The sequence below is a fragment of the Myodes glareolus genome, chromosome 17 (genome assembly GCF_982192425.1).
Source record: "Myodes glareolus chromosome 17, mMyoGla1.1, whole genome shotgun sequence".
Classification (NCBI taxonomy): domain Eukaryota; kingdom Metazoa; phylum Chordata; class Mammalia; order Rodentia; family Cricetidae; genus Myodes; species Myodes glareolus.
This window is the reverse complement of record NC_142042.1, coordinates 35,300,513-35,308,917: the sequence shown is the minus strand read 5'-3', so window position 1 is coordinate 35,308,917 and position 8,405 is coordinate 35,300,513. Positions and strand designations below refer to the sequence as shown.

At 49.1% G+C, this 8,405-nt stretch overlaps 1 protein-coding gene across 1 annotated transcript in view; it reads left to right on the top strand.

Annotated features, from left to right (window-relative positions):
- Nucleotides 1–2,663: 2,663 nt before the first annotated feature.
- Nucleotides 2,664–8,405, top strand: part of Bcar3 (BCAR3 adaptor protein, NSP family member) — a 106,758-nt gene continuing 101,016 nt past the window's right edge. The window contains exon 1 of the mRNA XM_087897610.1: nucleotides 2,664–2,830. The gene's annotated coding sequence lies outside the window, so the exon portion shown is untranslated. The remainder of the gene's footprint in view (nucleotides 2,831–8,405) is intronic.

Here is an 8,405-nt window from a genome sequence, read left to right as displayed (position 1 = left end):
CCATTTTCTATAAGGAACTTGGGCATCTGGAGACTTGGGTATCTGTGGACCTTTTTTCTAGTCTTACATGGGTAATAAGCAACAAGGTGTGTGTGTGTGTGTGTGTGTGTGTGTGTGTGTGTGTGTGTATGTTACATAGCTTTATTTTATGTGAATATTACCTAACCAAAAATTAAGTTATTCTCTTTTACTCCATCAAAATGCAGTCTAATTCCTATTAGTGTGTAGTAACCCACACGTACTTACACCAGATGAAAATGGGAAGCATGTCATCAATAATAGGTTTCTACAGGGTGAAGAGAAAATTAAGCTTGACAAAGAAAGATAAGAGGGCCATGTAAAGTCTTACACCATGGTCGTCCTGTCTTTAGGGACAGCCACCGGCCCTTAGTAGTCAGTTGTCCATTTGAGTCTACAGCTGGCCCTGTTTTTTGTTTTTTCTTTTCTTTTCTTTCTTTTTTTTTTTTTTTTTTTTTTTTTTGTCAGTTTGCATTAAGCAGTAAACAGTAATCAGCAAACAAAGCAAAGGGTCTCTGCTCCAGTGGAGCTCGGAGTCCAGGAGACCTGACCAGGACGTGACTGTCACAGTACAAGCTTGGGAGACTGAAGTGTGACGCCTGCGCTCTTACAAGTGGTTGTTTACGGTCTTGCAGACAAGCCGGAGCTTTTGAATACCGTGTTATACAGCCTTCAGTTGACTTGGCCTCAAAATCAACTGGAACAAACTTAATGTTCTGGAACCAGGTCACCTTTTAAAGGCTACTTCAAAGCAAAACTAAACCAGTGGCTCTTTCAACAGTGGCATGGGGACCGGGGGCGGGGGGGCATGGTTTGTAAAGGACTTCTTGTGTAGGTAATACATATACCCATACATACTAAGGCTTTGCTTGTAAAGTTTGACTGCAAGGTAACTTATGTTTATACTTAATTGGTTAGTATTCCCTGGGCTCTGATGTTCCTTTCTCAGTCCACATTTAGTTCTCTTCCACTGTCGAGGATCCTCCTCCGCTCCTGCCAGAATTCCCACAATGCAATACATTGGTTCACTTGATGGCGTCGCAGCAAGCGATAGGCTTTTTCCTTTTCTTTTTACAAAAAGCACAAAGTTCCTCAAGTTTACTATTTTTTTTTAAATTCTTGAGTCTGTTATTAAAACTGTCTGTGGAACCTTCACTTCAGCCTTTCTTTAGCTACAGAATCATTTGACTCATTTTAAAGATCTGTCTGTCCTTGGCGAACTCCCGGCTGTGACCACTTACTGCTTTCCCGGTTTCGTCCAGTTGCCCTTCTGTGAGAGTTTTTGTTAATTTGAACAATCTAGAGTCACCTGGGAAGAGGGGCATCAGCTGAAGAATTACCTCCATCAGACACGCCTGTGGGCATGTCTGTGAAGCATTTTCTTGATTAATGATTGGTGTGGGAGGACTCAAACTACGTGTCACCTCTGGACAGGGGGGCCTGGGCTGCATAAGAAAACTGAGCACACCATGGCGAGCAAGCCAGTGAGCCTTGTTCCTCCGTGGTCTCCGCTTGAATTCCTGCCTTGGCTTCCCTCAAGGATGGACTGCAACGTGTAAGCCAAATAAAGGCCTTTCTCTCCCAAGTTCCTCTTGGTTGTGGCATTCATCACAGCAACTGAATCAAGCTAGGACACTGGCTACCTAAAACTACCCTATCTGTTTTCGGCTGAACGTTCTGGCTTATTCATGTGATCTAAAGGCGTTCTTTATATATTCTGCGTATATTTCCTTTATTTGGATGTATGTAATGCTTATGTTTCATTCATGGTATGGGAGCTCACAATGTTAATTATGCCAATGAGCAGTTTTCCTTTATAGTTAGGATTTCATGTATTTAAGGAATCTTCTCAGCAAAGTGTTTTCTGATAATTTCTCCCTTTTGCCTTTTATATTTAGATCTAAAATCTATCAGGATTTGATTTGGGGTGTGATATGGCGTGGGCATCATGGCTCCATGACCTTTAGCCGTTTATTGGACTGTACCGTCCCCCGGAGCACCGTATCAATAACTTTTATGTAAGTCAAGCCACCAGATAGTGCAGATGTGTTTCTGGATTCTGGTCCATTGGTCCTTTAGTCTGTTTGTGTGTTTCTGTGACGTTATAAATAGGTTTGAAAACTGCTAGTATGTGTAACCCCACAAAACCACGTAGTACTGCGGGCACCTCCACCCACTGAACTTTCCATGCTCGCGTGTGGGAGTGATTGATTTGTCTGTTTCCAGGCTTATTCACTTTGGTTACCTCCGTCTTTGTCCCATCAAAGCCCTTTAAATTGAAAGCCAGCCAGGTGTCTGCAGAGCCACAGATCTGTTGGGTAATTAAATAACGCCGGCAACGGGGGGTGGGGGGTGGGGGGGGGAGGAGTGGATTAGGCGAGGCTGTCCAGTTGAGTGGGGTTCTCTATAGGAAGAGTTTGATCTACACTTAAAAGTCTTGCTTCCCGGGGTAGGCAACGGAGAATCAAAACTTTCAAAGCCGGGCCGAGGAGAGCCAGACAGGTCACCGAATGTAAATGTCGCGGGGGTTCGGCCCAGCCCGGCGAATCGGCTGGGCGGGGTGGGGCCGCCAAGCCGCAAATCACCAGTTGAGGGCCAGAGAGCGCCGAGCGAGCTCAGAGCCGCGCTTGCCGCCGCCGGGCCGGGTGGGAGCCGGGCTGGAACCGCGCGGCGCAGCCAGCAGTCAGTCGCTCCGGCCTCTCGGCGGACGCCCGTGGACCATGAGCCGTCCGCGCTCCCGGAGCAGCTGCGGGGCGGTGCGGGCAGAGCAGCGCTGAGCCGCCCTCCGAGACCCCGAGCGCCGTGCAGGGAGGTGAGTGTGCCCGGTGCGGTCGTGCTCAGGATCCCGGGCTCCCTCGGTCGTCCTGGGTCTGCACTGGGAAGTTCTTTAGAGCGAAGTTAGGCTCGGGGAAGGGCACAGCCCGCGTATTTTCCCCCTGAATCCCCATAGACTTGGCGTAGGAGTGGGGGTGATCAAAGTGGGGGGGTGAGACTTGTGCCCTCGGGGACGTCGGGTCCCGGAGCTCCCGGGAGTGGAGCGCCAGAGATGTGCTTCCAGCATCTCCACACTTTGGCTCCCGAATGTCCCGGGCGCTGGCCTCCTGCCCCCTGAGGACCCCTTCACAGTCCTGTCCCGTTCTGCCCGAGGCCGGTCTAAGTTGGAGAGATGAGGTGGCCCAGAGGACTCCGCTGGAAGCCGGAGGCTTTCTCCACTAATCTCTTGGGAAGTTTGCTAAGAAAGTAAAGGAGTCTGCCCTGTAACCGTTGACAACATCTCCCTCCCCTCGCCTTCCCTTTGTTGAGAAAGAATGAATAGTTGGTTGTGTGGCTCCCCTTGAGTCGGGGAGGGGGAAGGCAAAAGGAGGGAGGGACGGGTCGCAGCCCATCTTCCTTTGCCCGCGAGTCTACTGCCACTTAAAAAGTTTGATCAGGTGTAGACACTCATTGAGGGCAACTGGCAGCGGCAGCCGGTGCTTTGGGACAGCGCGTCCCAGGACTAAGGTTTAACAGTCGCTTGAGGCAAGGTGAAAAAGGGAGTAACCCGAGTCTGGTTTTGCCTACAGCGGTTAGGCAGGAAAAGTAGAGCCCCGAGTTCAGAGATTCTTTTAAACCTTGAGTCTTTATCTCCCAAGGTTCCACAGACCTCTCCACGGCAAGTACACGGGCCCAGGGAAGGTCAATTTGGAAGTTGATTATCTCACTCTGTGTTCCCCCTGGTGGAGAGGAGATTCTGGAGGAGGCTCTGCCAAGGCCGAATGGGAAGGGGCCTCTAAGTCCCTGGGAAGCCCACCGGCGAGGGTGCCAGGAAGCCTCCTGAGTATAAAGGAACGGTTTACCATGCCAAACACCCCCTCAGTGCCCAACACTGACTCCCTCACAAGTGCTGTTAAAAAGCCTAACATTTCCAAGATGAGTAACCAGGACTTCAGTTCCTATTGACATAGAAAGAACCTTGCCCTGTAACTCCTTCACTGTATTGCTTGAAATACAATCCGTGGAAGAATTATTCATACTTCAGTCATTTGGCTAGACTTCATAAGTTTGCCCTCGATTCGTAAAGCCAAGTGAAAGTTCTAAGTGGAGAAGCCAATCTTATCCGTGGGATAGCCCCATCTGCCCTTGCTGTCTGGCTTTGCGGAGAAGATAGGGCCACTGGTTTGAAGTGTAAACTCTCTGTCATGGTAAGGGCAGCTGAGGCAGGGGCATTCCCAGTTTGAAATATAAAAGTCCTTGAGGCCCTTTGCTCAGACTACCACATGTGAGTTCAACCTGAAAATATCCCGTTTCAGAACCAGAGAAAAAGCTAAGCAAGCGGGCTGTGTGCCTTTGCCTCCTCTTTGCAAGATCATCAGGTTTTGCTGTGAATGGGACCAAGCTCATTAGCTTTTCAAAGCTGGGTGGCTGGCCAGAGTCCGGCAGGCAGGCAGGCAGGCAGGCAGGCAGCAAGGCTGTTTGATGTGAGGGTCACTCATGGCCTCAGCATTCCTAGTCTCATACTCTCCCTATCAAGATGGGGCATCTAACCTTTGTGTTTCAGGATCTGGCAGTCCAAGGCGAATGGTCAAAGTCTTTACTGGTGTTTGTTTGAAAGCTCGCAGATGGTTCACTTGGTGTCCGTGCCCTTTTGGGTCTCTGTCCTCTCGACTCGGTGTGTTTACATCTGTTCTAGGCTGAAACTCTCTCTCCTCACCCTTCCCAGCTGCAGTGGGGACACAGTGACTGAACTGTGCAGCCACAGCCCCGGCCCTGTTTAGAGGAGCTGTGTTTTTGTTTGCTGTGTGCCAAGGACTTTATTATACATGATTGTATTTAATCTTCACAACAATCCACGAAGACAGGGTTGTTGGCACATTGACGGAATGGCAACTGACTGCTAGTGGTGTAACGTGTCCCAGACCTCATTGCTACTAAGGCAGAGGCAGGGTAGAGGTTTGATGTAGAAAATACTGGCTCTGAGACCCGGGTTCTGAATCGTACCATTTTGATTTTCAAAGGCCGAATGGTACATGAGAGTACTTAGTGACGAGTGGTATCAACATAGAAATATCTGCAAGTAAAGAAGAGTACATGGGAGTCAGAGTTTGGAACTCTGTGGATCTGCCCTAGCTGCTTAGTCCTTGGCTTTCACATTGGTTGGACTGGAATCCTCCCCCTGCCTGGAACTTCCTCCAGATCTTCTCTTGCCTGGTCCCTTATCTTTTTTTCTCAGAGCTCCTGTCACTAACTCTCCAGAAAGGCCCTGCCAGACCATCATATCATAAAGTTATCTTTTCCTCCAACCAGCATCTTTTATCATTTCACTCTGTTTTGTTTTGTTTTGAATTCTTTGGAGTACTTACAACTTGGGTATTGCCTGGTTTGTTTTCTTGTTTATGTGGTTTAGTTGAATTCCCCACATCTCAATTGAGGTGTTTTGGGAGCAGAGACTTATTAGGGCTCATTCCTGGTGCACTGTAAGCCTTCACAAAAAAATACTTTGAATGAATGAACGTGATTCTTCTGAACTTGGAAGATGAACTTGAGCTACCGTTTACTGTTGTTGTTAGCTGCCTCTATAAATTTTAACCTGGCAAGGTCAGGGGTCATTTCTATATTTTGTTTTGTCTTGAAGACGGAGCACAGTGTCAGCCATGTTTGAGGCCTTCCGCCGTTTGATTCTGTCACCCAGGAGATAGTTTGAGTGAAAGGTACTGTTGCCAAGGAGGACCCACAGTGCCTTGCTTCTCAATCCTGGCTTCAGATTGGTCAATGCTGTGAAACTTTAAAAAAAAGTGCTGATGTTGGTGTCCTGCCCACAGAGATTCTCATTTTAGACTCTGGTCTGTGGTTGAGCCACACTGCTAATATTCCCTGTAGGATTCTTAACATGCAGTCAGACTGAGTCCTGGGTGTTTGCATCATAGAACTCATTCTCCGCCTTGGTCCCAATAGGCTTAAGGTAGCCATGGTGAGAAGTAGGGATGCAATTCATGTTTTGTTGACTGGTCTGGGTAGTGTGGAAGATACTTTCACATCCGTTGTCGTAGGTTAGTGACACTATTACGTGCTCTGGTCTTTTCCCTTTGTGTTTATGGTTCCATCTGGTTCTATGTCTGGCGCACAGACTCTACCCTCCTTCCGCGCTGAGCTGTCCCCTGGTGCCTCACACACAGCTCCAGTCGGTGCCCTTACTTATCTCCCTCCGGCCTTGGTCCCTTCTGAACCCACTTGTGCTGTCGCATCATGCCATCCCCCCATTGCCTCCCCCCCCCCCCCCATGGCCATGGCTTTGCCTTCCTTCCTTCCAACTAGAGACCTTGAGCTTTGAATAATTCTTCCCTCTGTTCTGTCCTTTCTCTTGGCCACTTCCTGAGGTCAGACTCCTGCATTGTTCTTCCTGGTCTACTGCCATCTGCCCGAGTGACAGCTTAGCTTCCTTTTCCCTTACCAGAATTGCCCAGAGTCACCTACCGAGGTGTGGTCTGGATCCCTCCTGCTCAGGTCTTCCCTGACGCTCAAGAGTCAAGTCCAGACACTTTGGCGAGCCCTTTAGACTCCATGGCCTTGTCCTAAGATGTAGGTCTTTCAGGAAAGGGTTTCTCAGCTTTTCCACTCAAGCACAAGGCCTGCAGGGTACCCAGCATGTGGGGATGCTTTTGTACCTGAATGGATCTGGCGTTAAGGTGTCCTCTCAGAAGGCTTTTCCTGATTCAGTACTTCTGTCAAAATTAGCTGTTGTTCCTTCCAGCATGAGGGTCGCTATTTGTGAGTTCTAGGTTGGGGTTCTCTTCCTCTTATATAGAGTCCTACTTAAATGTTCGTTGAATTAAAAATAGGAAAGGAAGACACTAGAAGACTTTGCTATCGGAGGATAAGTTGAGGCGGGGGAAATACTCAAGGACATCATAGAGCCGTCTATTGCAATCTCAAACTGCAAACCCAACTTGGATATGCCGAGAAGCCACCTGCCAAGGTCACCGGGGCTAAAATCACTTTTGCTCTTTTTGACTCACAGGAATAGATGTGATCAACAGTGTGGCCTTACACGTGAAGATGTTTTGTGTGGCTCTAAGGGTGTGTGCTGTGTCTTTCTCCCCATCTCACCCCACCAGTTTCTTTAAGACGATGCAGGCCAGTCAATGAAGAAGGAAGGCGCTGATAGTTTGAACAGAGGAGTTCACAACTGTGGGGGTTGGAAATGGGGGTGGGGTGGGGGACTGCTGGTTGGTTTGCGTCACTAGCGGTCAGGTAGAGGGCCAGGGAATTTTGATTTCTTTTTTTAATAACAATGATTAACATTGAGTAAGTGCTGGCAGTGTGCCAGGAACTGGCCAGGACGGGAGGGGCCCTGCTAGGACTCCCCGCCCTGTTTTTCTACATCCCCGTGAGCCAAGCCTTCTCTATGTGGTCTCCAACATGCAGCAGACAAGCTTCTGAATTATCAAGGCTGGCAAAGAGCAGTGGACAGGGTTAGGGCTATATCCTTGAGTATATTCTACGCAGCCCCCAGCACTCGTGAGCTTTTTTTCCCTGTGGCGTGCAGCGGTGGATTTGTGTGGCTTCGCATACAAAGTGTGTTTCCTCTGCAAACTCCTTTCGTCCCACTGCCACTTCAGTGAGCTCACATAGTGGTTGGTGGTGATGTCACCAGTTCTGTAAGAGCCAGCTCGGCAGGGGTGCCATAGGGAAATTTTCACTCAAGGAAGGCTCTTCCTCCCCCTGACGATGGCAATGGTGCTGCAAGGTTGGGAATGGGCTGTGGAGTTCAGCTGCCCTGCGGTGATGCGCAGACCCTATGATGTCATACGCAATGGAGGATAGCTTACCCAGGGAATGGCTATAGTTTCTTGTAGGGCTCCTGCTTGATTTGTATGTTGGCCTTGATGGGTCTTGTATAATTTGACTCGAGCCAAAATCATAGTTAGTTTGGAGCTCTAATACTGTTCAAGGCAAGCAACTGCCAGGCTTACCTGGGAGCAGTTGTTGGAGCTGGTGCTGTTGTCTCGCTGGTCAGTTTCCTCTCTGTCTGTGCCCTCCCTCCTTTCTTTTTTTTTTTTCTCCGCCTTCCCTTTCTCTTCTTCCCTGACTTTATGTGCACCTGTGAGCATGGCTTGACCCTGCTAGTGGCTGGCAGGTTCCTGACTCCTCTTGGAAAGAATCTACAGGGTGTTACCACCTGCTGGCTTTCCGGTACAACCCATCATGCTGATGTATGGAAGAGCGAGCCTCCCCTGACCCCTGACCCTGCCTTGGTTAACTGGAGTACACTGATTTATTTATAAGCATCGAGTCTTTGCCAGAAGAGCTGCCCTGTCATTGTGGGTAGCACAGTTGGGGTCTGGCTCTGTAGATCCCAGCAGCTAAGGAATTTCCCCAGCTCTGCCTGTCTTACCGTTAGTAAGGTGGTG